The 27,232-nt window shown below is 45.8% G+C and overlaps 1 protein-coding gene across 1 annotated transcript in view; it reads right to left on the reverse strand.

Annotated features, from left to right (window-relative positions):
- Positions 1–27,232, reverse strand: part of LOC142302618 (protein kinase C delta type-like) — a 53,418-nt gene that overhangs the window by 17,777 nt on the left and 8,409 nt on the right. The gene's annotated exons all lie outside the window — the stretch shown is intronic.

Consider the following 27,232-nt stretch of genomic DNA (forward strand, 5'->3'; position numbering starts at 1 on the left):
TTGTGTGTATACAAGGTTGAACTGGCCCACCAGGGTAGCAGGGAATCCCCTGGTAGGCCTCGGGCCCTCAGTGGGCCGCCATGCCTTATATAGTGCGGGGCTGAAGTACAGGGCCATGGGGCCTCGTGTTTCTCAGGTTAGGCATTTATTGGTGGGCAGACTGGGCAGCTGAACCAGGGCCCCCACGCTCTGAGGGGCCACCAGCCTTTAAATCATAAACTTCAGTGATCATACAAGTTGTGTACAATCACTGAAGTTTGCACAGTTGCAGAATGACCTTTAGTGGCATCAAAGTCATGTGACTCACCAAAGGTCCTAACGCTGCCCTGAGGACCTGCACAGATGAGGGACATAATTACTATATGAATGACAAAGGAATTCAGCTCACCCACTCCAAGTCTCCAGGCCTTCTCTCTGCAGCAAGGACAATCGGCCGGGAAGCTGCAAGCATGTAAGAAAAGATCCAGCGCAGAAAGGAAGGCACTCATGACTAAGACCGTGTAAAGTGGTCGAAATGCATCGCTAGTCATTTTTTCCCCTGCTTAGGGGCTGTCTGTACCTACCTTCACATGTGTGCACATGGAATAAACCATATGGAAATTTATATTGAAGAGTGCCTTCCTATCTGCGCTGGAACTTTTCTTACATAATTACTATATGGGGCCAGAATGAGGGACATATATTATTGGTTTATGGTGACAAGTGGGGCATAATTACTGTAGGGGAAATTATTATTGATGAAATAAAGGTGAATTTTGAGGATACTGTCTTCCATGGAGAACAAAAGTCTGATGTAGTGTAGAAATTGGGGAAAAAGTGTGGAATGTGCTCTGAAAGTGATCAGCTACAGGTGACTGTGTGTTATTTTCTGCAGAGTTGCCTCATAGCAGGAAGAAGTGATGGCGGTCAGTGCCGGATGAAGAGGAAAATGAAGCTGAGTAACTTCAGCTAAAGACGTCACTGGTAAGTCAGTGTATTACATGTATACACACTATACACTATATACAGCGCTCCTGTGTATTATGTCACTGGTGATCGCTGTATTACCTATACACTGTATACAGAGCTCCTGTGTATTACGGTACTGATGATAATATTAGTGTTATTAGTATTGTAGTTTTAATTCATGATCATAATTGTAGTATTATACGTCCCTGTTTGGTAGTAATATGTGGTCTGGTCATGGTGTGCTGATATTTGTCTCTTGTGTTTGGTATTATTTAGTCATTATGTTGTGTGGTTATAGTATTGCAGTATTTCTTATTATTCCTCTATAATTGTTACTTGTTTGTATATGTTTATGTATATGATATGTATATGTTCCTCCTGAATTGTAAAGCGCTGCGGAATATGTTGGCGCTATAGAAATAAAGATTATTATTATATCTCCTTTGTATGTGGTTGTATTCGCTCACTATGTGGTCTGATTATGTTGTGGCGGTATTACTCTCTTGTATGTGGTTATATTCGGTCATTATGTGGTCTGGTCAAAGTGTTGCGGTATTTCTCCCTTATATGTGGTTATATTTGGTTACTACGTGGTCTAATTATGGTGTGGCAGTATTCCTCTCTTGTATGTGGTATTATTGGTTTTGGTATAGTAGATTGTATCATGTATGGTGGTCACTTTTTCTCTCTATAAGGGGGAGATTATTTCCAGTATCTATTAAATACTTGAACATTAAACCCCTCTCTGTCCTGTGATTATTACACTGTAGGAAACATGCACTTACATAGGTTCTCCGGTCAAAATAAGTAATCATCTTTTCTAAGGCCACGTGCACACGTTGAGTATTTGGTAAGGATTTTACCTCAGTATTTGTAGCCAAAACTAGGAGTGGTAAAATCAGAGGAAAGTATAATAGAAACACGACACCACTTCTGCGTTTTTCACCCACTGCTGGTTTTGGCTACAAATAGTGATGTAAGATACTGACCAAATACTGAATGTGTGAACGTGGCCTAAGGATAAGTGAAAACTTAAGCGGGCTTTACACACTACGATTTTGCTACAGCGATCTCGTTGGGGTCACGGAATTTGATCTCGTTGTGTGTGACGACTAGGAGCGATTTCGGATCGTTACAAAAACGTCCAAAATCGCTCCTCGTTGACATGGGGGTCCGCTCCCAAGTATCGATGCTATTGCTTCGCCGAAGTTGTTCCTCGTTCCTGCGGCAGTGCACATTGCTGTGTGTGACCCCCGTAGGAACGAGGAACATCTCCTTACCTGCCGCCGGCCAAAATGCGGAAGGAAGGAGATGGGCGGGATGTTCATCCCGCTCATCTCCGCCCCTCCGCTTTCATTGGGCGGCCGCTTAGTGACGTCGCTGTGACACCGAACGGACCGCCCCCTTAGCAAGGAGGCGGTACGCCGGTCACAGCGACATCGCTATGCAGGTAAGTATGTGTGACGGGGGTGCCGGATTTTGTGCGCGACGGGCAGCGATATGCCAGTTTCACACAAACGAAGGGGGCGGGTCGCATGCTGTCGGTACCTATATCGTAGCATGTAAAGCCACCCTTAGTCATCAGTGGGGATCTGATTGCTGGGAGCCGCACTGATCGGCCAAATGTGCAACTTTTATCTCCATTACACTGGAGCTCATGTCCGACTCGACCCCTGATCCATTCATTCCCTCAGTGGCTGCCGTGTGCTGTGCTTGGCTTTTTCTGTCCTCCCCAAAGTGGATCAGTAGAGCTGCGGTCACACATCTGACCTGCTGCCACTGCATATTATAATGGGTATAAAAATTACAAAATCTTCCGATCGGTGCGGTTTCCCCTGGTCGGATTCCATCAATCAATTAGTTATCACCTACCTAACCTGTGGATCGGTGATAACTTGTTGTTGTAGCACCTGGTCCCGCCAGATCCCGAGGGGGGCGCTCTCCCTCACATCTGCCCAGCTCCAGCATGGCCCCCACGTGCACTCACGGTCCCAGCCGCCGGCAGCGACGTCCTTCCTCTTACCGGTCCCATGGCTCTGCAGGCTCTGCTCCTGGTTCAGGTCCTGCTGTACGTCCTGCTCACTCCCGGGTCGGGCATCCTGCTCCAGGGGCTGCTGCAGCCTCTTCCTGTCTCCCGTCCACACACAGATCTGCAGTAAGTGACTCTAGGCTGCGCGCGAGGCCACGCCCCCTTTCTTAAAGCGGTAGTGCCCCATTATCTGGAAGTGACCTCAGAGGCCACCTGTTACCTAATGGGTATTTAGGTTCGCCTCCCCTGGCAGCAGGCGCCCGAGCAACGCTCCTACTAGTGCATTGCTAGTGTCCAGGCCCCTGTGTACTACTGTTTGTATCCGTGTATCATCTACCTGTTGCTAATCTTCTGTCTCGCCTTAGTGCCATCTGTACCTTTCCGGCTGTGGACGTCACCGGTCATACCTGCAGTGGACGTCATCGTGCCATACCTACTGTGGACGTCACCGGCCATACCTGCAGTGGACGTCACCGTGCCTTACCTACTGTGGACGTCACTGGCCATACCTGCATTGGACGTCACCGTGCCATACCTACAGTGAATGTCTCCGTGCCACCTGCTGTGAACATCTCCGGTGCCACAACCATGTTCTGCCTGCTGCGGACGTCACACCCGTGCTACGCCTGGCCGTACTGAGACTCCTACTACCGGTTCCTGGCTGCCGTGCATCTAGGCCCTCTGAGGAGGCACCACACAGTCCCTGTATAGGGGTTCGCTGCTGGATGTCTTCTCAGGGGAGTCCGGTGCACGGTTCAGTGAGTCCACCTCCGGACGCTCGCCGCTCCTCGGCATGGACTCCGCCGGGATCAAGGTTAACCCCCTGACTGACTTGCAACAGGAGCTCTCTCGCCAACGCGAGACCCAAGCAAGATTAGTGGCTCACATGAAGTCCGTGGAATCCCGTCTGGCATCCATGCAAACCTCCGGATCCTCTGACGGCTACCAACTAGTTGAACTACAGAAGGAACTATCCCGCCAGCATGAGGCCCAGAGACGCATGGCTGAATACATGGCGTCCGTGGATTCCCGTCTATACGCCCTGCAGAATCCGGCCTCGTCAACAACCCCCGACTCTACGGGATTGTCGACATGCATGTCTCCTTCCCGCCTGGCCTCCCCACCCATGTATGGAGGTGATCCCAGTTTGTGTCGTGGATTCTTAAACCAATGCTCCCTGCACTTTGAGCTGTCGCCTCTGCAGCGAGCGACTGATCGCTCGAAGATAGCATTCATCATGTCTCATTTGACTGGTCGGGCTCTGACTTAGATGAATCCGCTCTGGGAGAAGAATGACCCGACCATTCAAGTCCTGTCTGTCTTTTTGAATACCTTCCGTAAAGTGTTCAATGAGCCAGGCCGTCTCTCGTCTACTGCCTCTTCGCTCATGAGAATCCGCCTGGGGAATCTCACCGTGGGACAGTATGCAATCGAGTTCCACACTCTGTCCTCCGAACTCAAGTGGAACAACGACGCTTTGGTAGCTGCCTTCATGGAAGGGTTATCCGGAAAAATCAAGGATGAACTGGCCGGCTGGGATGTACCTACCACCCTGGAAGAGCTGATCTCTCTGGCTACCCGTATTGATCTCTGCTTCCAAGAGCGTGCCAGAGAAGTCACCCGGGCGAGAAGAACCCCGCGCCTTGTGCCCACCTTCCAACGGCCAATGTCACCTCCTTCCAACAGGCCTACTGCTCCGCACGAGCCCATGGAGGTCAATCGCGTCACTGAGTCCAGACTGCGGCAGGGGAATCGGAGAACGGCAGGAGAGTGCTTCTACTGTGGAAGTGCCAAACATCTGATTCAGGACTGTCCAGTAAAGCCGGGAAACTACTGAGCCTAGGGTCAGTTGGAGAGGCCACCCTAGGTCACGCCAAGTCCTCTCCTTTTCTCCATGTACCCGTATCCCTGTCCTGCGGTTCCATCCGGTTGTCTGAGTATGCATTCTTGGATTCAGGCTCTGCCGGGAACTTTATCCAACAGTCTGTGGTGGACCTACATCGGATTCCTGTCCGACGTCTTGCTACCCCCATCAGTCTTTCTTCGGTGGATGGAAAACCGCTTTCCGAACCCATCCGGTACATCACGGAGAACTGTGAAATGCAAGTGGGGTTGCTGCACTTTGAGACAATTGCCTTCCATGTGCTCCCTGGCATGGCGCATCCTCTACTTCTGGGAATACCCTGGCTTCGGTCACACAAGCCAGTACTGGACTGGGATTCTGGAGACATCCTGCAATGGGGTGCTTCTTGCCACAATAACTGCATGAAACCAATGCATCCTCCGCACCTACCAGTCGAACCGGTCACCCTTCCTGGGTTACCCCCCACCTATTGGTCCTATGCCGATGTCTTTGACAAGAAGGAAGCTGAGACGTTACTGTCACACAGACCCTACGATTGTCCCATCGACCTGCTCCCCGGGACAACCCCTCCTCGTGGGCGCATCTACCCTCTGTTGCGAGAAGAGACCCAAGCCATGTCTGACTACATAAAGGAGAATTTAGCACGAGACTTCATCCGAAAATCCTTCTCTCCTGCCGGAGCGGGCTTCTTCTTCTTTGTGGGGAAAAAGGACGGGGGTCTACGGCCTTGCATTGACTACCGCAGATTGAATAAGATCACGGTGAAGAACAGATACCCGCTACCCCTTATACCGGAACTGTTTGATCGTTTTCGAGGTGCCAAGATCTTCTCCAAGTTAGATCTCCGGGGTGCGTACAATCTGGTCCGCATTCGGTCGGGGGACGAATGGAAGACTGCGTTCAACACTCGTGATGGGCACTATGAATACCGAGTGATGCCCTTCGGGCTCAGTAACGCTCCGGTGGTTTTCCAGGAGTTTGTGAACGACGTCTTCCGTCATCTTCTCTACACCTGTGTGGTCGTGTATTTAGACGACATCCTTATCTTCTCTCCGGACTTGCATACCCATCGAAGACATGTCCGTCTTGTCCTGCGGAGGTTGAGGGAGAATCGCCTTTATGCCAAACTTGAGAAATGCCTGTTTGAGCAGACCTCGCTACCCATCCTTGGCCACATAGTCTCTAATACCAGTCTGAAGATGGATCCAGATAAGTTGTCAGCCGTACTGAATTAGCCCCTTCCGGAAGGATTGATGAAATCTATCCAGCGATTCCTGGGATTCACCAACTATTACCGGCAATTCATTCCACATTTCTCGTCTCTGGTACGCCCCATATCCTCTCTCACTCGCAAAGGGGAGAACCCAAAGAAATGGACCCCAGAAGCTGAAGAATCTTTCATGTCCCTTAAACGAGCCTTCGCTTCTGCTCCAGCCTTACACAGACCCGACACTAACAAACCGTTTATCCTTGAGGTAGATGCCTCCTCATCCGAAGCCGGTGCGGTCCTTACACAGAAAACGTCCGATGGTAAGACGTGGCTTCTTTTCTAAGGCTTTCTCCCCAGCGGAACAAAACTACTCAATTGGAGACCGTGAGTTGCTGGCAATTAAGTTGGCCCTGGAGGAGTGGCGATATCTGTTGGAAGGGTCATTGCATACAGTTACCATCTATACCGACCACAAGAATCTGGCATATCTCCAGACAGCCCACAGGCTAAACTCCCGACAGGCCCGATGGTCCTTATTCTTCGCCCGCTTTGATTTTGTTCTGCACTTTCGTCCAGCCGAGAAGAATCTGAAGGCTGATGCGCTGTCTCGATCATTCCTGTTAGTGGATCAGGAGGATGAACCTCGGCACATCACTGAACCTTCCAAGCTAATGGCGACACCAGTTGACATGCACCACCTTCCTCCCGGTAAAATGTTTGTTGCTGAGGTCGATAGAGAACGTGTACTCTGGTGGGGACACTCTTCCAGAATAGCAGGTCACGTGGGTCAAAGGAAATCTCTGCAATTGATATCCCGGTATTACTGGTGGCCAGGGCTACGTCAAGACGTCCAGGACTTCGTTTCATCCTGTTCCTCCTGTGCTCGGAACAAGGTCCCGAAGACTCTTCCAGCAGGCCCTTTGCTTCCTTTACCCGTACCATCCGCTCCATGGCAACATATCGGCATGGATTTCATCACAAACCTGCCAAAATCGTTTGGCTGCACAGTCATCTGGGTGGTGGTGGACAGGTTCTCCAAGATGGCCCACTTCACACCACTCACCAGGCTACCGTCCGCTCCGGTTCTTGCTGAACTATTCATTCAAGACATTTTTCGGCTTCACGGCTTGCTTCTCCATATCGTGTCCGACAGAGGGGTCCAGTTCACCGCTCAGTTTTGGAGAGCAGTCTGCAAAATGATCGATGTGAAATTGGACTTTTCTTCTGCCTACCACCCTCAGTCTAATGGGCAAGTGGAACGCATTAACCAAGTCCTGACTAACTATCTTCGCCACTTCGTGGACGAACACCACAGCAACTGTGTCAAACTTCTTACATGGGCCGAGTTCTCCTACAACAATAATGAAAGTGAGTCCTCTTCTAAATCTCCGTTCCAGGTGGTTTATGGACAGCGACCCAAAGTGCCGTGCCCTGTGACATGTTCTTCAGGCAACCCTGCAGCTGATGACCTCGTGAGGTCCTTCTCCGCCATCTGGGCTGAGACCAAGTCGGCTCTGGAACATTCCTCTGTCCGCATGAAGACACAGGCTGAGAAGAAACGTCTGAATGTTCCTTTCTTTCAACCCGGAGATAAAGTCTGGCTCTCATCCAAGTACGTCCGCCTGAAGATGCCGTATTACAAGCTGGGTCCCCGCTTTATTGGTCCCTTTGAAGTGCTCCGGCGGATCAATGAGATGTCCTATAAGTTGAAGTTGCCGTCTACACTTCGCATCCCGAACTCCTTCCATGTGTCCCTCCTCAAGCCGGTCCTGAGCCGTTTCCATAGTGATCCTGTCAGCCGGTCACTGATAAGGGCAATCTGACCTGTTGTCCGGAGCACCAGGCTCCGGGAGGCCCGTGGTCAGATTGCCCTCATCACACGCTGTGTGCCGGGCAGGGAACAGAGGACAGACCCTGCAGCGCCGCACAGTGTAGGCAGCGGAACGCAGGAATCTCTCCTCTGTTTCCTGCCCGACACTTTTCTCTGTGACACATGCGCGCCCTGATATCATCAGTACGGCGCGCGTGTGTCATTTGAAAAGTTCCCGCCCGGCAGGAGAAGAAGCTGCAGCGGCAGGGCCCATACGGAGAGAAGCAGCGGCGGGGGCTCCTAGGAATACAGCATCGGCGCAGCCTGGGCATGTAAACGAGAAGCAGTTCAGTTTGGGGCTCGTACGGAGGAGCCTGAGAAGGGGACAATAAGAAGAGACAGGTGAGTGGTTACTAGTAACCTTCGGGGACAATGGGGGGCGGGGGGGTGGGGGGGTAACTGTTGACAAATATTTAGGGTGTAGTGGTGTAGTATATGGGAATGTAGTTTTACAGGTGTGGTATATGGGGGGTGTAGTGGTGCAGTATATAGTGGTGTAGTTTTATAGGGGTGTAGTGGTGTAGTATAATACAGGTATATATAGGGGTGTAGTATAATACTACACCCCTATATACACCTGTATTATACTACACCCCTATATACACCTGTATTATACTACACCCCTATATACACCTGTATAATACAGGTTTATATAGGGGTGTAGTGGTGTAGTATAATACAGGCGTATATAGGGGTGTAGTATAATACAAGTGTATATAGGGGTGTAGTGGTGTAGCATAATACAGGCGTATATAGGGGTGTAGTATAATACAAGTGTATATAGGGGTGTAGTGGTGTAGTATAATACAGGTGTATATAGGGGTGTAGTGGTGTTGTATAATACAGGTGTATATAGGGGTGTAGTATAATATAGTATAATACAGGTGTATATAGGGGTGTAGTGGTGTAGTATAATACAGGTGTATATAGGGGTGTAGTACAATACAAAGCGTATATAGGGGTGTAGTGGTGTAGTATAATACAGGTGTATATAGGGGTGTAGTGGTGTAGTATAATACAGGTGTATATAGGGGTGTAGTGGTGTAGTATAATACAGGTGTATATAGGGGTGTAGTGGTGTAGTATAATACAGGTGTATATAGGGGCGTAGTGGTGTAGTATAATACAGGTGTATATAGGGGTGTGCTCCAGGGCCGTATGTATATGCTGTATAATAATAATAGTTGTACACTGGCCTTACAATGGTGGTCAGCGGTGCTGGTGCTGGGTGCACTGAAGCAGGTAGGCAGATTTCCTTTAAGAAGTGTGCTTTAGAAGCACCGTGAATCCTGCAATGATGCTCCTTTATGCAGGTCTGAAACCGAGGAGTGGTCTCTCCTTAGAAGTGTGCTGTAAAGCACCGTGGGGCTAGTGATTGTGATAGGCGCTCAAGTTCAAAGCGGGAAATATATATGTATATATTTGTGTAGAACAATATGAATAAATATATCGAAATGATAAAATATATAAAGAATATAAAAAATATATAAAAAAATGCAAAAGAAATCAAAAAGTGTAAAAATCCGCAAAAAATGGACAAGAGGTTCAGAAAAAATATTAATATAAGATACAATAAAGATTCAATAAAAAATTATGATTTGTAAATAAAGCACACATCTTTCAAAATAGGATTAAAAATAAAGATGCAATGCAGAGAGTATATAAATAATATTATAAATAATATAGTTTGTAAATAATATGGATATGGTACAAATAAAAAATAAAAGCTACACAAAAAATAGAATGATAAAGTATGCGCAAAAATAGAATAATAAACATGAAAGAATTTACAGTACCTTGCGAAAGTATTCGGCTCCCTTGAATTTTTCAGCCTTTTCCCACATTTCAGGCGTCAAACATAAAGATAAAAAGTTTAATGTTATGGTGAAGAATCAATAACAAGTGGGACACAATTGTGAAGTTGAACGAAATTTAATGCTTATTTTTACTTTTTTAAAAAATAAATAACTGAAAATTGGGGCGTGCAATATTATTCGGCCCCTTTAAGTTAATACTTTGTAGCGCCACCTTTTACTGCGATTACAGCTGCAAGTCACTTGGGATATGTCTCTATCAGTTTTGCACATCGAGAGACTGAAATTCTTCCTTTGCAAACAGCTCGAGCTGAGTGAGGTTGGATGGAGAGCGTTTGTGAACCGCAGATTTCAGCTCTTTCCACAGATTCTCAATTGGATTCAGGTCTGGACTTTGACTTGGCCATTCTAACAACTGGATATGTTTATTTGTGAACCATTCCATTGTAGATTTTGCTTTATGTTTGGGATAATTGTCTTGTTGGTAGACAAATCTCCATCCCAGTCTCAGGTCTTTTGCAGACTCCAACACATTTTCTTCAAGAATGGTCCTGTATTTGGTTCCATCCATCTTCCCATCAATTTTAACCATCTTCCCTGTCGCTGCTGAAGAAAAGCAGGCCCAAACCATGATGCTGCTACCACCATGTTTGACAGTGGGGATGGTGTGTTCAGGGTGATGTGCTGTGTTGCTTTTATGCCAAATATATCGTTTGGCATTGTGCCCAAATAGTTCGATTTTGGTTTAATCTGACCAGAGCACCTTCTTCCACATGTTTGGTGTGTCTCCCAGGTGGCTTGTGGCAAACTTTAAAAAACACTTTTTATGGATATCTTTGAGAAATGGATTTCTCCTTGCCACTCTTCCATAAAGGCCTGATTTGTGCAGTGTACGACTGATTGTTGTCCTATGGACAGACTCTCCCACCTCAGCTGTAGATCTCTGCAGTTCATCCAGAGCGATCATGGGCCTCTTGGCTGCATCTCTGATCAGTCTTCTCCTTGTTTGGATAGATGGCCGTGTCTAGGTAGATTTGTAGTGGTATGATACTCCTTCCATTTCAATATGATCGCTTGCACAATGCTCCTTGGGATGTTTAAAGTTTTGGAAATCTTTTTGTAACCAAATCCGGCTTTAAACTTCTCCACAACAGTATCACAGACCCGCGTGTTGTGTTCCTTGGTCTTCATGATGCTGTCTGCGCTTTAAACATAACACTGAGGCTATCACAGAGCAGGTGCATTTATACGGAGACTTCATTACACACAGATGGCTTATATTTATCATCATCAGTCATTTAGGACAACATTGGATCATTCAGAGATCCTCAATGAACTTCAGGAGTGAGTTTGCTGCACTGAAAGTAAAGGGGACGAATAATATTGCACACCCCAATTTTCAGTTATTTATTTGTTAAAAAAGTTTAAAGTAAGCAATAAATTTCGTTCAACTTCACAATTGTGTCCCACTTGTTGTTGATTCTTCACCATAACACTAAAATTTCTATCTTTATGTTTGAAGTCTGAATGTGGGAAAAGGTTGAAAAATTCAAGAGGGCTGAATACTTTCGCAAGGCACTGTATATTCTTCCATCTTTATCATTCTATTTTTTTGCATCTTTTATTTTTTATTTGTACCATATCCATATTATTTACATACTATATTTTTTAAAATATTATTTACAGTCAGATGAAAACGTTTGGGCACCCCTATTAATGTTAACCTTTTTTCTTTATAACAATTTGGGTTTTTGCAACAGCTATTTCAGTTTCATATATCTAATAACTGATGGACTCAGTAATATTTCTGGATTGAAATGAGGTTTATTGTACTAACAGAAAATGTGCAATCTGCATTTAAACAAAATTTGACAGGTGCAAAAGTATGGGCACCTCAACATAAAAGTGACATTAATATTTTATAGATCCTCCTTTTGCAAAAATAACAGCCTCTAGTCGCTTCCTGTAGCTTTTAATGAGTTCCTGGATGAAGGTATATTTGACCATTCCTGTTTACAAAACAATTCCAGTTCAGTTAAGTTTGATGGTCGCCGAGAATGGACAGCACGCTTCAAATCATCCACAGATTTTCAATGATATTCAGGTCTGGGGACTGGGATGGCCATTCCAGAACATTGTAATTGTTCCTCTGCATGAATGCCTGAGTAGATTTTGAGCGGTGTTTTGGATCATTGTCTTGCTGAAATATCCATCCCCTGCGTAACTTCAACTTCGTCACTGATTCTTGCACATTATTGTCAAGAATCTGCTGATACTGAGTTGAATCCATGTGACCCTCAACTTTAACAAGATTCCCGGTGTCGGCTTTGGCCACACAGCCCCAAAGCATGATGGAACCTCCACCAAATTTTACTGTGGGTAGCAGGTGCTTTTCTTGGAATGCCGTGTTTTTTTGCCTCCATGCATAACGCCTTTTTGTATGACCAAACAACTCAATCTTTGTTTCATCAGTCCACAGGACCTTCTTCCAAAATGTAACTTGCTTGTCCAAATGTGCTTTTGCATACCTCAGGCGACTCTGTTTGTGGCGTGCTTGCAGAAATGGCTTCTTTCGCATCACTCTCCCATACAGCTTCTCCTTGTGCAATGTGCGCTGTATTGTTGACCGATGCACATTGACACCATCTGCAGCAAGATGATGCTGCAGGTCTTTGGAGGTGGTCTGTGGATTGCCCTTGACTGTTCTCACCATTCTTCTTCTCTGCCTTTCTGATATTTTTCTTGGCCTGCCACTTCTGAGCTTAACAAGTACTGTACCTGTCTTCTTCCATTTCCTTACTATGTTCCTCACAGTGGAAACTGACAGTTTAAATCTCTGAGACAACTTTTTGTATCCTTCCCCTGAACAACTATGTTGAATAATCTTTGTTTTCAGATCATTTGAGAGCTGTTTTGAGGAGCCCATGATGCTACTCTTCATAGGAGATTCAAACAGGAGAACAACTTGCAAGTGGCCACCTTAAATACCTTTTCTCATGATTGGATACACCTGCCTATGAAGTTCAAGGCTCAATGAGGTTACAAAACCAATTTAGTGCTTCAGTAAGTCAGTAAAAAGTAGTTAGGAGTATTCAATCCAGAAATTGTTAAGGGTGCCCATACTTTTGCACCTGTCAAATTTTGTTTAAATGCAGATTGCACATTTTCTGTTAGTACAATAAACCTCATTTAAATCCAGAAATATTACTCAGTCCATCAGTTATTAGATATATGAAACTGAAATAGCTGCTGCAAAAACCCAAATTGTTATAAAGAAAAAAGGTTAACATTAATAGGGGTGCCCAAACTTTTTCATATGACTGTACATACTCTCTGCATTGCATCTTTATTTTTAATCCTATTTTGAAAGATGTGTGCTTTATTTACACATAATAATTGTTTATTGAATTTATTTAATTTTTATTTTATCTTATATTGATATTTTTTCTAAACCTCTTGCCCATTTTTTGCACATTTTTGTGGATTTTTACAGTTTTTGCTTTCTTTTGCATTTTTTTTATATTCTTTATATATTTTATCATTTTGATATATTTCTTCATATTTTCATACACAAATATATGCATATATATTTCCTACTTTGAACCTGAGCGCCTATCACCGTCACTAGCCCCACGGTGCTTTACAGCACACTTCTAAGGAGAGACCACTCCTCGGTTTCAGACCTGCATGATTCACGGTGCTTCTAAACCACACTTCTTAGGCTAGGTTCACACTTCCGTTGTTTTGCATCAGTCACAATCTGTCGCCTTGAGGAATTACTTAAAATATTTTGCAGGAATCCAGTTTTTTCCCATAGATTTCTATTAGCGATGGATTATGACTGATTGCCTTGCGTTGCATCCGCTGTGAATGGATCAGTCGTTTAGTGACTGACCGTCAGGCAGGAGCAACGCTGAATGTATCGTTTTTTGGAGCAGCCAAAAAACGAACTCTGCAGGAATCCGTCACAATCCATCACAAACTATAATGAATGTCTATGGTGTTGGATTCTGTCGTAATCCGTCACACGGAAGCCCAGCATGTTTGGCACACCCAGCGGGCTGTCCCAAACACAAACGGATCACGACGCATCCGTCAAAGAACCAATGCACAACGGATGTAAGGCTACTTTCACACTTGCGTTGAACGGCATCCGTTGCTATCCGCAGCCTTGAGGAATTACGGTAACCGTTGCAGGAAACCGTTTGATTCCTCATAGACTTCTATTAGCTATGGATAGCAACGGATGGTCTTGCGTTGCATCCGCCCCTCGGCATATCTGTTATTTTGTCGCTGACCGTCAGTGACCGCCGGGCGGATGGAATGCTGCATGTAGCGTTTTTCTGCACTTGGCGGAGTGTCAAAAAGCGCAACCTGCAGGAATCCGTTGGCGTCCGTTGTTTTTATAATGGACGCCTATGGTGGCGGATTCCGTTAGAATACGTAATTTAACGGATTCCGTTAACGCATTCGTCTTTACACGACTGCGCATGGCCAGATGTGTAAAATCAAGAAAAAAAAACTATAACGGATTGTGTTATTTTGTACGATCCGTAGCATCCGTTGTGCCACTATATGCAACGCATCTGTTGCATGCGTCACACAACGCAATGCAACGGATGCCATTCAACGCAAGTGTGAAAGTAGCCTAACGGACGCGACTGATCAGTTTTTTCACAGGATTCCGTTCACAAATTACACATCCGTTGCGTCAGTTGACATCTCAAAAATGACGGATCCGTCATTGCTTCGCAACAACGGACCTGACGGAAGCAAAACAAGGGAACTGTAAACCTAGCCTAAAAGGAAATGTGCCTACCTGCTTCCTGCACCCAGCACCAGCACCGCTGACCACCATTGTAAGGCAAGTGTACAACTATTATTATTATACAGCATATACATACGGCCCTGGAGCAGGCAAACCGCTGAGACAATCTGTCATTCAGCCACTGTAACTAAGCTGGTATAAGCCAACTATATTCAGCATAATCGTTGGTTTTCACTGGCTGAACTAAGTTCTCCACCAAGCCTGCAGCCAGATCTATCATCAGTGTATAATCTGAATATATTAATCTGCATATATTGATCTGTTTTTACCCCTTTTTTCCTTAGACCTATGAGACCACGAGGCACAGCAGAGCCTAGATCTCGGTTCCAATATTCCTCAGTCACCCACTAATATAAAAGAAAAAAAGACGCCGGTCTGATGGAGCGCTATAACTGATTAAACGAAACCAGGGAATGTTTTTTTAGATATTTTTTAAAAAAACAATCCTTTTATTAATAGTCCCTTATAGTCACAATGCCTTTCAACAACAATGTTGCCTTCCGCTAGTAATATCCAGCCTACTACTGGAGTTGTGCGGGGGCGCACAACCCTTTAAGGTGAGCAGTAAATTAATGAAAGCTTTTTTAATAATCCCACTGGTGCTTCTCATTTGCGCCCCATATTTTTACTTTGTCTTGTATCTATCACCCACTAAGACTTACCATACCCGGTGTATTTCTCTCTACACACCACCTGAAATCTAGACACCGTGCTCAGCCAGTGGTCAAAAACCAGACATTAAAAATTAGATACTTAACGCCACTGCCCTATTTTGTATTTCATAGAATATACATTAATAATAAAAAAAACAAAAAGTAACAAAGAACAAAATAGAATTTTTAAACTCTCCTAAACCTTCCACATTTCCCCTCTTCATACCATTTCCCCACAGACAACCATCAATTATCCGCACACCTTGCTGCTCGTCCTGTACCTACTACCACGTACTACATCCCCGGGTACTTAAAGGCAAGGTCAGTATTATCACATTATGGTCTATAAACCTTGTTTCCTTTTCTTCCCCTATCTCAGGTCATAGTCATACCATTCTATTTACACTTATAGTTTTACCTCCAACTTTCCCCGTACTAGTGGAACTTTGCATATTTTGGGCCTAAAGCATCTTCCTAAGGACCATACCAAATACTTCATAATCACAGGTACCCTAAAAAAACTTTCTGTCCACTTTTGTATTAATTTATTTATTTATTTAGATTTTTATCTAGTATTATAGCAGTTAACCCCCTTACCACCATTAAACCACTACGTTAGGCGTATTTTAGCTCAGCAGTTATTAATACCATTTCTTTCGCTCTTCCTTGGCAGGTTACGCGGACCCTGCCTACTGCTTGCAGCTTTACATTTGTGGTACATAATACCTTCTCAATAAACATACTCTGTTTTGAAGCTATTATTGTCACCTCTCATTTTCTTGAGCGCCAGTGTTTCCTTACTGTAATTGTACATGAGTTATGGCGCACAGTAGATGTGCAGGAGCCGTCTGTGTTTTACAGTCTATGCAACACAATAACGGGGTTAACACTAATGGGTATTTATATTTCGCTGTAGGGTGGGCCCCTGGAGTCAATTTCCCTGGTGGGCCCCAGACACCCCAGTCCGACCCTGTGTGTATAAAATTACTCACCATCAATATTATAGCTATTTAACCACTTAATGACCGGGCTGTTTCACCCCTTTTCTTTCCAGTCACTATTTGAGGTTTTATCAAACATATGCCTTTAATCCCTTCCCCCCTGGGAAATTTTCTGTTTTGTTTTTTTCTCCACTTCTTCCAAGAAGAATGTAATTACACAATTTTGAGGTTTTTTTTAATTTACCATGTTCACAATATGGTAAATTAAACGGCTGGTTCACGACACAGCATTACTGGCCATATCCATGTAAAACTCATAGGGAAGGCTTTTCTCAAATACCTTGTGAAGTAACTTCTGCCTCTGAGCATTGCTATTGTGGTCCACTCACCCCTTCAAGTTGCCCCCAAACTCCGTGACCTCTGAGATCCGGTGATGTCACATCAACTTCCAGTTGACCCGACATCACCGAGGTGGCCCCAGTCTTCCTGAGTGACTGGGCTTTGGGCAGAGTTTCACCGCTCACCACAGCCCAGCGTCACTCCTACTTGCGGCGGCGGTGCTCTGCAGCGAAGGAGGGAGCATGAGACGCTGGGCTGTGGTGAACGGTGAAACTCTGCCCACAGCCCAGTCACTCAGGAAGACTGGGGCCACCTCGGTGATGTCGGGTCAACTGGAAGTTGATGTGACATCACTGGATCTCAGAGGTCACTGAGTCCGGGGGTCATTTGAAGGGGATGAGTGGACATGCAATAGCAATACTTAGAGGCAGAATTTACTTAACAAGGTATTTGAGAAAAGCCTTCCCTATGAGTTTAACATGGATGTGGCCACTACACCATGTTCCAAATTATTATGCAAATTGGATTTAAGTGTCATAGCGATTAATTTTTCTTTTTTCAATGAAACTCATTGATGGTATTGTGTATCAGGGTTCTTTGGATCACTGAAATCAATCTCAGATACCTGTGATAATTAGTTTGCCAGGAGAAAAACTGTGGAAAAAGAAGCGCAATAGGGTCTTACCCCAATATATATAGGGTGAGGCAATGAGCAATACTACTCACCAAAAGGGGTTGTGAAAGTCACAACTCCTATAACAGCATGTAACTCCAAGTCCCGGCAGCGCTCCCCATAAGGCAGATAACAGAGAGTAGTAGAGATGGGTTTCAAGGCCGCGCCAAAGACCACTGGATCTTTATTTCATGCACAGGTCAGGTCAACGCGTTTCAGGAGGCACAGCTCCCTTCCTCAGGACAAACCAGCAAAGAACATCAAATTCCTCAAAGAGATTTGATGTTCTTTGCTGGTTTGTCCTGAGGAAGGGAGCTGTGCCTCCTGAAACGCGTTGACCTGACCTGTGCATGAAATAAAGAAACATTAATCTTAAGCTGATATGATCCAGTGGTCTTTGGCGCGGCCTTGAAACCCATCTCTACTACTCTCTGTTAATTAGTTTGCCAGGTGAGCCCAATAAAAGGAAAACTGGATGTTCCACAATATTAAGCAGGCCACAGTTTTCAAGTAACATGGGAAAGAAAAAGGATCTCTCTGCTGCCGAAAAGCATCAAATAGTGCAATGTCTTGGACAAGGGATGAAAACATTAGATATTTCACAAAAACCTAAGCGTGATCATCGTACTGTGAAGGGATTTGTGGCTGATTCAGAGCACATACTTGTTCGTGCTGATAAAGGCAGAATGTGGAAGGTTTCTGCCAGGTAAGTTCATCGAATTAAGAGAGTAGCTGCTAAAAAACCATTACAAACCAGCAAACAGATATTTGAAGCTGCTGGTGCCTCTGGAGTCCCTCGAATCTCAATGTGTAGGGTCCTTCAAAGGTTTGCTGTGGTACATAAACCTACTATTCGGCCACCCCTAACCAGTGCTCACAAGCAGAAATGGTTGCAGTGGGCCCAGACATACATGAAGACTAATTTTCAAACAAACAGTCTTGTTTACTGACGAATGTCAAGCAACCCTGGATGCTCCAGGTGGATGGAGTAGTAGATAGTTGGTGAATGGCCACCATGTCCCAACAAGGATGTCACGTCAGCAAGGAGGTGGAGGAGTCGTGTTTTGGGCTGGAATCATGGGGAGACATCTGGTAGGCCCCTTTAGGGTTCCTGAAAGTGTGAAAATGACCTCTGCAAAGTATATAGAGTTTCTGACTGACAACTTTCTTCTATGCTACAAAAAGCAGAAACGTGCCTTCAGAAGCAAAATCATCTTCATGCATGACAATGCACCATCTCATACTGCAAAGAATACCTCTGTGTCATTGGCTGCTATGGGCATAAAATGAGATAAACTCATGGTGTGGCCACAATCTTCCCTTGACCTTAACCCTATAGAGAACCTTTGGAGTATCATCAAGCAAAAGATCTATGAGGGTGAGAGGCAGTTCCCATCAAAATAGCAGCTCTGGGAGGCTATTCTGACATCATGCAAAGAAATTCAAGCAGAAACTCTCCAAAAACTCACAAGTTAAAAGGATGCAAGAATTGTGAAAGTGATATCAAAGAAGGGTTCCTATATTAACATGTAACTTGGCCTGTTAGGATGTTTTTGATTTAAATAGCTTTCTAATTCAGTGAATGTGACCTCCTAATGCGGCAAATTCCACAAATGAGCATTTTCAGTTCTTTAAAACATATAACATTTTTAGAAACTCTACTGTGCCTAATAATTGGAACAGTGCATTTTGAGGTTTTTTTTTTTAATTTTGAAGATTATACTGTTATCATTGGGAGGTTTCTTCAATAAAATTCAATGTATACTCTAACGGGTGATGACTTTATTAGACTGACTGTCATTTGCATCGACCATTTAGGAAAATCACAGAAAAATATCATTTGCATAATAATTTGGAACATTGTGTAATGCTGAGTTTTGAACCACCTCTAACATGGCAATTTGATTCTCCAGGTCGGTACAAGTACATAGATATCAAACTTGTATAGTTTTTTTAAGTAGTGAAAAAAAATTGGAATTCTGTAAATATTGTATTTTTCGCTTTATAAGACGCACCCCAAACTTAAACATAAAAAAAGGTAAAAAAAAGAAAAATGGGGTCTGTCTTATACTCCGGTGTTCTCTTACCGGAGGGGGGCAGCAGTGGTGGTGAAGCGGGGTCACAGGGGGCACAGGTTGTGCTGGCAGGCGCGGCGGGTCAGTGGCAGCGGAGTCCGCGGTGGCAGGAGCCGTGGGGTCTGTGGTGGCGGCAGCAGCGGTGGCGGGTGAGCCGTGCAGCAGGCCGGTGCAGTGAGTGTCCGCGGTCCCGGTTCAGTGGTGTCAGCGGCGGCGACGTCTCAGTGGTGGGAGCGGCGGCGACTGCTCAGTGGTGGCAGCGGCAGAGACTGCTCAGTGGTGGAGCAGACGGATGCGGTGTTTTCCCAGTGTGTCCGCGGTCCCGATTCAAGTAATGGCGCCCGGAGCGACGCATGCGCAGAGGGAGCTCTCATCCAAGGGCTCCATCTGTGTACGCGCTGACTCCCGGAGCAGCGCGTGCGCAGATGAAGCTCTCATCCAAGAGCTCCACCGGCGCCATCATTTGAAAGTGGGACCGCGGACAACTGGTAACATGCTGCACAGCCGCCCGCCCCGCATGCACAGAGTGGCAGCCAGCAGGCTGCCCGCCCACCCTGCGTACAAGCCGCCGGGTACCCGTGCTTGCGTGCGGTGGCAGCCGGGTACCCATGGCTGTGTGCGGGCGGCAGCTGGGTGACTGTGTGAGGGCGGCAGCCGGGTGCCTGTGTGAGGGCGGCAGCCGGCTGCCGCTCGCATGGGCACCCGACTGCCGCTCGCACACAGCACTCGGCTGCCGCCCGCACACAGCCATGGATACCCGGCTGCCACCGCACGCAAGCACGGGTATCCGGCTGCCGACCCCACACAGCACCCGGCTGCCGCCCGCACACAGCCACGGGTACCCGGCTGCCACCGCACGCAAGCACAGGTACCTGGCCGCTTGCATGCAGCCATAGGCACCCGGCCGCCCGATCGCCTCAGACAGGACCCCCCAGGTACTGCTTTATAAGACGCACCCCCAATTTTCCTCCCAAATTTTTGGAGGAAAACTGCGTCTTATAAAGCGAAAAATACGGTAAATAAATAAATAAAATTTGCTTGTCACCAATTTCCAAGCCCTGTAACATTTTTATTTTTCGTGATCTGGGGGTGTGATGGCTCATTCTTTGTGCCCTGAGCTGGCATTTTTATTGATAACATTTTGGGGTAGATAAAACGTTTTGACTGCCTCTTATTGCTTTTTATTGAGACGTTGCAGTGAACAAAAAATGTAGTTCCGGCATTTTGATTATTTTTGTCATGTTTGGCATTTACTAATCAGATTATTTTATTTTATATTTTAAAAGATCAGACATTTCTGACAGAAGCAATACCAAATATGTGCAGATTTTTTTTAATTGTTTTAATTTTAATGGGGCAAAAGGAGGAGGGTGATTTGAACTTCTGGGCCATTTTTATTTTTTTCATATTTGTCCCAATTTTTTTTATTTAACTTTTTACTGTATTTAATAGACCCCTTAGGAGACTTGAAACTGTAATCATCCGATCTCAAAAGTTGCGTTTAAAGAATTATTATCACCAAAACAAATTTCTTGCTTGGATACTCACATAATTATTGCCCCTTTTTCATGAAACATGGGCTTAATTTTTATGTAAGGTTTGTACTCCTCTTTTTCTGTTCCTATTTTCCATCCAATTAAAATACATTTGTAACCGGGATGGAGGATATCCCCCAACCAGGATAACCAGCAACTCAGATAATAAAGAAAAAACAAGAGGACAAGGAGTTATTGCTGAAAGAAAAAGTGTTTATTGAAAAATATCATAAAGTGCAATCGTGCATAAGAATAAGAAAAAAGAGGAGGGATATGGCATTAACAGAAAAGGTCCCAAATCATCCTGCAAAGTGCATGTGCAAGTATATGAAGAATAAATATTATGTGCAGGACAATGAGAAACACCAGACGAGAAAACACTGGGCAAGACACAACATTATGGATTGGACTGAGCTGCATGCAGGAAGGATCAAAGACAAGTTATGTGCAAACAAGTGACTCCTGCATGCAGCCCAGTAACACCACAAGTGCAAAATAGCAATGGTTGAATGAGGTATTTACAGTATTTTTCGGACTATAAGAGGCACCCTGGTTTTAGAGGAGGAAAATAAAATTTTAAGCAAAAAATGTGGTCATGACACACTGTTATGGGACGAGGATCTGCTGCTGACACTGTTATGGGGGTAATGTCCCCAAATTCTCTACTAAGGTACCCCATCCTGGTAATGATCCTCCTGCCTTGTTTATGATCCCCATCCTTGTATATACTGTATGTCCCTCATCCTGGTATAGCCCCCATCCTGCTATATACCGCCATCCTGCACAATACCCCCATCCTGATAAATACCCCATCCTGGTAAATACCCCCATCCTGCTATATACCCCCATCCTGCTATATACCCACATCCTGATATATACCTTCATCCTGCTCAGATACCCCCATCCTGCTCATATACACCCATCCTGCTCATATACCTTTATCCTGCTCATATACCCCCATCCTACTCATATACCCCCATCCTGCTCATATACCCCATCCTGACATATACCCCCATCCTGCTATATGCCCCCATACTGCTATATACCCCCATACTGCTATATACCACCATCCTGCTCATATACCCCCTTCCTGCTCATATACCCCCTTCCTGCTCATAATATACACCCATTCTAGTATGTGCCCCCATCCTGCTATATGGCCTGTATCCTAAGGCACAGAAAAAATAAACATTAATACTCACCTTTCCTCACTCCCTGCAGCATCGATCATCTTCCTCTCTGTGTCAGCAGCAGCGCCGATGACCTGTGTGGAGCCGTCACCACCAGTGGACTCTTATATACAGCATTCTAACATGCTGTATATAAGAGCCCAGGTCACTGTGTAGGACTTAAAAAACACTTTATAATACTTACCTAAACCGGTCATTGCAGTGGATGTGGCTCAAATAGGCGTCTTCGTCCTCCGGTGTCGGCGCCTCCTCTTTCGGCCATCTTCATCCTCCTTCTGAAGCCTGTGTGCATGACACATCCTACATCATACACACCGGTCCCGCTCATGCGCACTACAATACTATCATCTGCCCTGCTCAGAGCAGATCAAAGTGCACCTGCAGAGGACCTGAATGCCGGCGAGTGTGTATGACGTCAGACGTGTTATGCACCGCGGCTTCAAAAGATGAAGGACAAAGATGGCCGAAAGAGGTGACGCCAGCACCGGAGGACGGAGACGCCCATTTGAGCCACATCACCGCAGCAACTTCTTAAGGTGAGTATTATAAAGTGTTTTTTATGTTCTACACAGCGGTCTGGGCTATTATATACAGCATGTTAGAATGCTGTATATAAGAGCTCACTGGTGGTGGCCGCAGCTTATAGGGCAAAAAACTGGTGACAGGATCCCTTTAAAGGTACAGTGCGGTCCTCCGGCGGCCCTGAACCACGGCTAAAGCAGGGGTGGGATTCAAATTTTTAACAACAGGTTCTCTGTAAACCCCGCCCATTTGAAAACCACGCCCATTCTGTAACCACACCCATTTTGTTAGCCACACCCATTTTCATGCACTTTCCTCAACCAAAAAAATACAAGTAATTTAACGTAAAATCTCTTTCCCCTTCTTCCCCTCCTCTACCTTCACTCTCCTGTCCAGTACCAGTAGTTCCAGTCACTGTCACTCTTATTGTATTAAACGGTTTATCTACAATTTTTAAAAATTATTACTAAAGTAGCCCTGCTAAAATTGGAACGAACGACCTTCCCCATACAGATCTCATCCCATGTGGCTGCTTTTCCAGTGCAGATCCCATCCCATGTGGTCTCTTTCCCCTGCAGATCCCATCCCATGTGGCTCCTTTCCCCCTACAGATCCCATCCCATGTGGCTCCTTTGCCCCTACAGATCCCATCCCATGTGGCTCCTTTCCCCCTACAAATCCCATCCCATGTGGTCTCTTTCCATTGCAGATCCCATCCCATTATGACCTCTTTCCCCTGCAAATCATATCCCATTATGGCTTCTTTCCCTTGCAGATCCCATCCCATTATGGCCTCTTTTCCCTGCAGATCCCATCCCATTAAGGCCTTTTTAACTGCAGATCCCATCCATTATGGCCTCTTTCCCCTGCAGATCCCATGCCATTATGACCTCTTTCCCCTGCAGATCCCATTCCATTATGGCCTCTTTCCCCTGCAGATCCCATCCATTATGACCTCTTTGCCCTGCACATCCCATCCCATTATGGCCTCTTTCCCCTGCAGATCTCATCCCATGTGGCTCCTTTTCCCAAATAGTTCCCATGTTATGCGGCTCCTCTGCCCTGCAGATGCTTGTCTCCCTGCATCTTCGGCTTACTGAGCACTTATCTACTCCAAGCACCGGCGTCCTCTCCTCTGTCTTCCGTCCTCCTCCGCGGCACTCTGCAGCCACACTGACGCTGGCAGGCGGCAGCAGGATGAGCAACCTCACGACGCTGCCGTGACCTCTGCAGCGTCAGCACGTCGCTGCATGTCAGGCAGGGGCTGGCGGTCACATTTTAGCCTGGGGGGCAATCATAAGGCAATGGCCCTCAAGTTGTAGCGGTCCACCTTTGGCCTGTTTATCTCTAGCCGCTGCATTAAAGCAGAAGAGGTAACAGGCTTTACGAACAGACTGGTACATATATATGGGAACAGAACCGCGCTTACTGCAACAGAACCAAGATGAATACAAAGATACGGGAACTGCAAGCAGCTTACTACAGAGATATGGGAGGAGAACCGAGCTTACTACAGAGATACAAGATCAGAACCGACGTTACTACAGAGATACGAGATCAGAACCGAGCTTACTACAGACATACGAGATCAGAACCGAGCTTACTACAGACATACGAGATCAGAACCGTGCTTACTACAGAGATACGAGATCAGAACCGAGCTTACTACAGAGATACGAGATCAGAACCGAGCTTACTACAGAGATACAAGATCAGAACCGAGCTTACTACAGACATACGAGATCAGAACCGTGCTTATTACAGAGATACAAGATCAGAACCGAGCTTGCTACAGACATACGAGATCAGAAGCAAGCTTACTACAGAGATATGAGATCAGAACCAAGCTTACTACATAGATACATAATCAGAACCGAGCTTACTACAGAGATACGAGATCAGAACCAAGCTTACTACAGAGATACAAGATCAGAACCGAGCTTACTACAGAGATATAAGATCAGAACCAAGCTTACTACAGACATACGAGATCAGAACTGAGCTTACTACAGAGATACATGATCAGAACCGAGCTTACTACACAGATACGAGATCAGAACTGAGCTTACTACAGATATATGAGAGCAGAACTGAGCTTACTACAGATATATGAGAGCAGAACCGAGCTTTCTACAGAGATATCGGAGCAGAACAAAGCTTACTACAGATATACAAAAGCACAACCGATCTTACTACAGAGATAAGGATGCAGAACTGAGCTTACTACAGCGATATGGGAGCAGAACAGACATTACTACAGAGATAAAGGAGCAGAACAAAGCATACTACAGGGATACGAGAACAGAACCGAGCTTACTACAGAGATACTGGAGCAGAACAGAGCTTAGTACAGAGAAAAGGGTGAAGACCAAAGCTTTCTACAGAGATATGGGAACAGAAATGAGCTTACTACAGAGATACGAGAACAGAACCGAGCTTACTACAGAGACATTGGAGCAGAAGAGAGCTTAATACAGAGATAAGGGTGGAGAACAGAACTGAGCTTACTACAGAGATATGAGAAGAGAACCAAGCTTACTACAGATACGAGAACAGAACCGAGCTTACTGTATCCATACAGTAACAGAATTGTACTTACTATTCTACTACATAGAAACCGCAACAGAACCAAGCCTCCTACATAGATATGGGAACATAACACGCTTACTGCATACACATAGTACCACCACTAAGCTTATTGCTTAAATATGGTACCATAACTGAGCTTACTATATAGATGCAAAACCACACTTGCTACATAGATACAGTACCATATCCCAGCTAACTACATATACAACAATTAGAAAGCTTCTCCTATATTTTCAATGTTAAACACGCACAGCACACAGATGGCACATGGACTGTACACTGCATGTGCTGTACGTGTTTTTCACAGCCCCATAGACTTCTATTGGCCCTTAACATCTGTGCTGCTGGAGAAAAAACAGACGGCTCCATGTGAACCACATGGACACGCGGTCCTCGTAAACACACGGACATGTGAGCAGCACCAAAGTTTATAATGGGTACTTGTGGTAACAGTGAAAAAAACGGATACAACTCGTACCAGACACACAGACATGTAAAGGAGGCCTTAAGGTCACTTAGCTACGTCACAGTGCAGGGGTTAATTTCACTTTTCTTTTCATAAACATAGAATGACAAATGAAATTCCCAAACACATATGTGATTGAGCTGCGTACCCACGATCAGTGTCAACAGCGTTTTGGACGCAAAGTGTTTTCACTGTGTCCAAAATGCTGCATTGTACATTACAGGCACAGTTGATGGATTTATAGAAATCTCCTGCCCCCTGGGCTTCTTTTAGGCGTTCCATAAACTGACCTGTGGCGTGAGTTTCCAAGCTGCAGCATGTCAATTTATTCTAACAGCGATGATAGTGCTCTGGGCGGGAGAACACAGCGACAATCCGCTGTCAGTCACCCTGATCGCTCAGGAGACTAGCGTCTCCAATAGAGAAAGTACGCTGCATCCACACCCATAAGGAAGCCTGATGGTGGGCACTCACCCTTATAGATTAAATGGTGCTTTACACGCTGTGACATCGCTAACGATATATCGTCGGGGTCACGTCGTTAGTGACGCACATCCGTTGTTGATCATTGACACGTCGCTCCTTTTCATAATATCGTTGGTGGTGCATGCCGCTGGTTGTTCGTCGTTCCTGCGGCAGCACACATCGCTATGTGTGACACCGCAGGAACGATGAACATCTCCTTACCTGCCTCCACCGGCAATGAGGAAGGAAGGAGGTTGGCGGGATATTCCGCCTGCTCATCTCCGCTTCTAGGACGGCTGCCGTGTGACGTCGCTGTGACGCCGCACGAACCGCCCCCTTAGAAAGGAGGCTGTTCGCCGGGCAGAGCGACTTCGCAGGGAAGGTAAGTCCGTGTGACGGGTGTAAGTGCTATTGTGCGCCACGGGCAGCGATTTTCCCGACGGCGGGTACGCTCGCTAGCGATATCGATAGCGATATTGCAGCATGTAAAGTGCCCTTTAGGGGGCTATATATCGTCGGGGTCATGTTGTTAGTGACGCACATCCGGCGCCGGTAGCGACATCGCAACGTGTAAATCCTAGGTGTGACGATGAACGAGCACAGAAGCGTACAATATCGCTGATCTGTGTAACGTCGTTCATTTCTATAATGTCAGTTCGACCGCAGGTACAATGTTGTTTGTTGTTCCTGCAGCTCTACACATCGCTGTGTGTAAACCCGCAGGAGCGACAAACATCTCCTTACCTGCGTCCTGACCGCAATGCCGAAGGGAGAAGGTGGGCGGGATGTTATGTCCCGCTCATCTCCGCCCCTCCACTTCTATTGGCCGGTCGCTCAGTGACGTCGCTGTGACGCCAAACGCACCTCCCCCTTGAAGGACGGATTGTTCGGCAGTCACAGTGACGTCGCCGAGCAGGTATGTGCGCGTGAAGCTGCTGTAGCAATAATGTTCGCTACGGCAGCAATAATCACATATAGCATGCACGACGGGGGCGGGTACTATTGTGCTCGAGATTGCTAGTAATTGCTAGCGATGTCGCAACGTGTAAAACCTGCCTTAGTGTTGTGCCCTAAAGATACAAATGTTTTACACATACACCACAATACACTATAAAGCTATGTGCCCACGTTGCGTTCTGTCCGTGCAGAAATTTTTGCAGCGATTTGAACAGCACACGTGCACTTCAAATCGCTGCAGAAACAGTCCGTAATGAAAAGCCG

This window comes from Anomaloglossus baeobatrachus, chromosome 4 (assembly GCF_048569485.1).
Source record: "Anomaloglossus baeobatrachus isolate aAnoBae1 chromosome 4, aAnoBae1.hap1, whole genome shotgun sequence".
NCBI lineage: Eukaryota > Metazoa > Chordata > Amphibia > Anura > Aromobatidae > Anomaloglossus > Anomaloglossus baeobatrachus.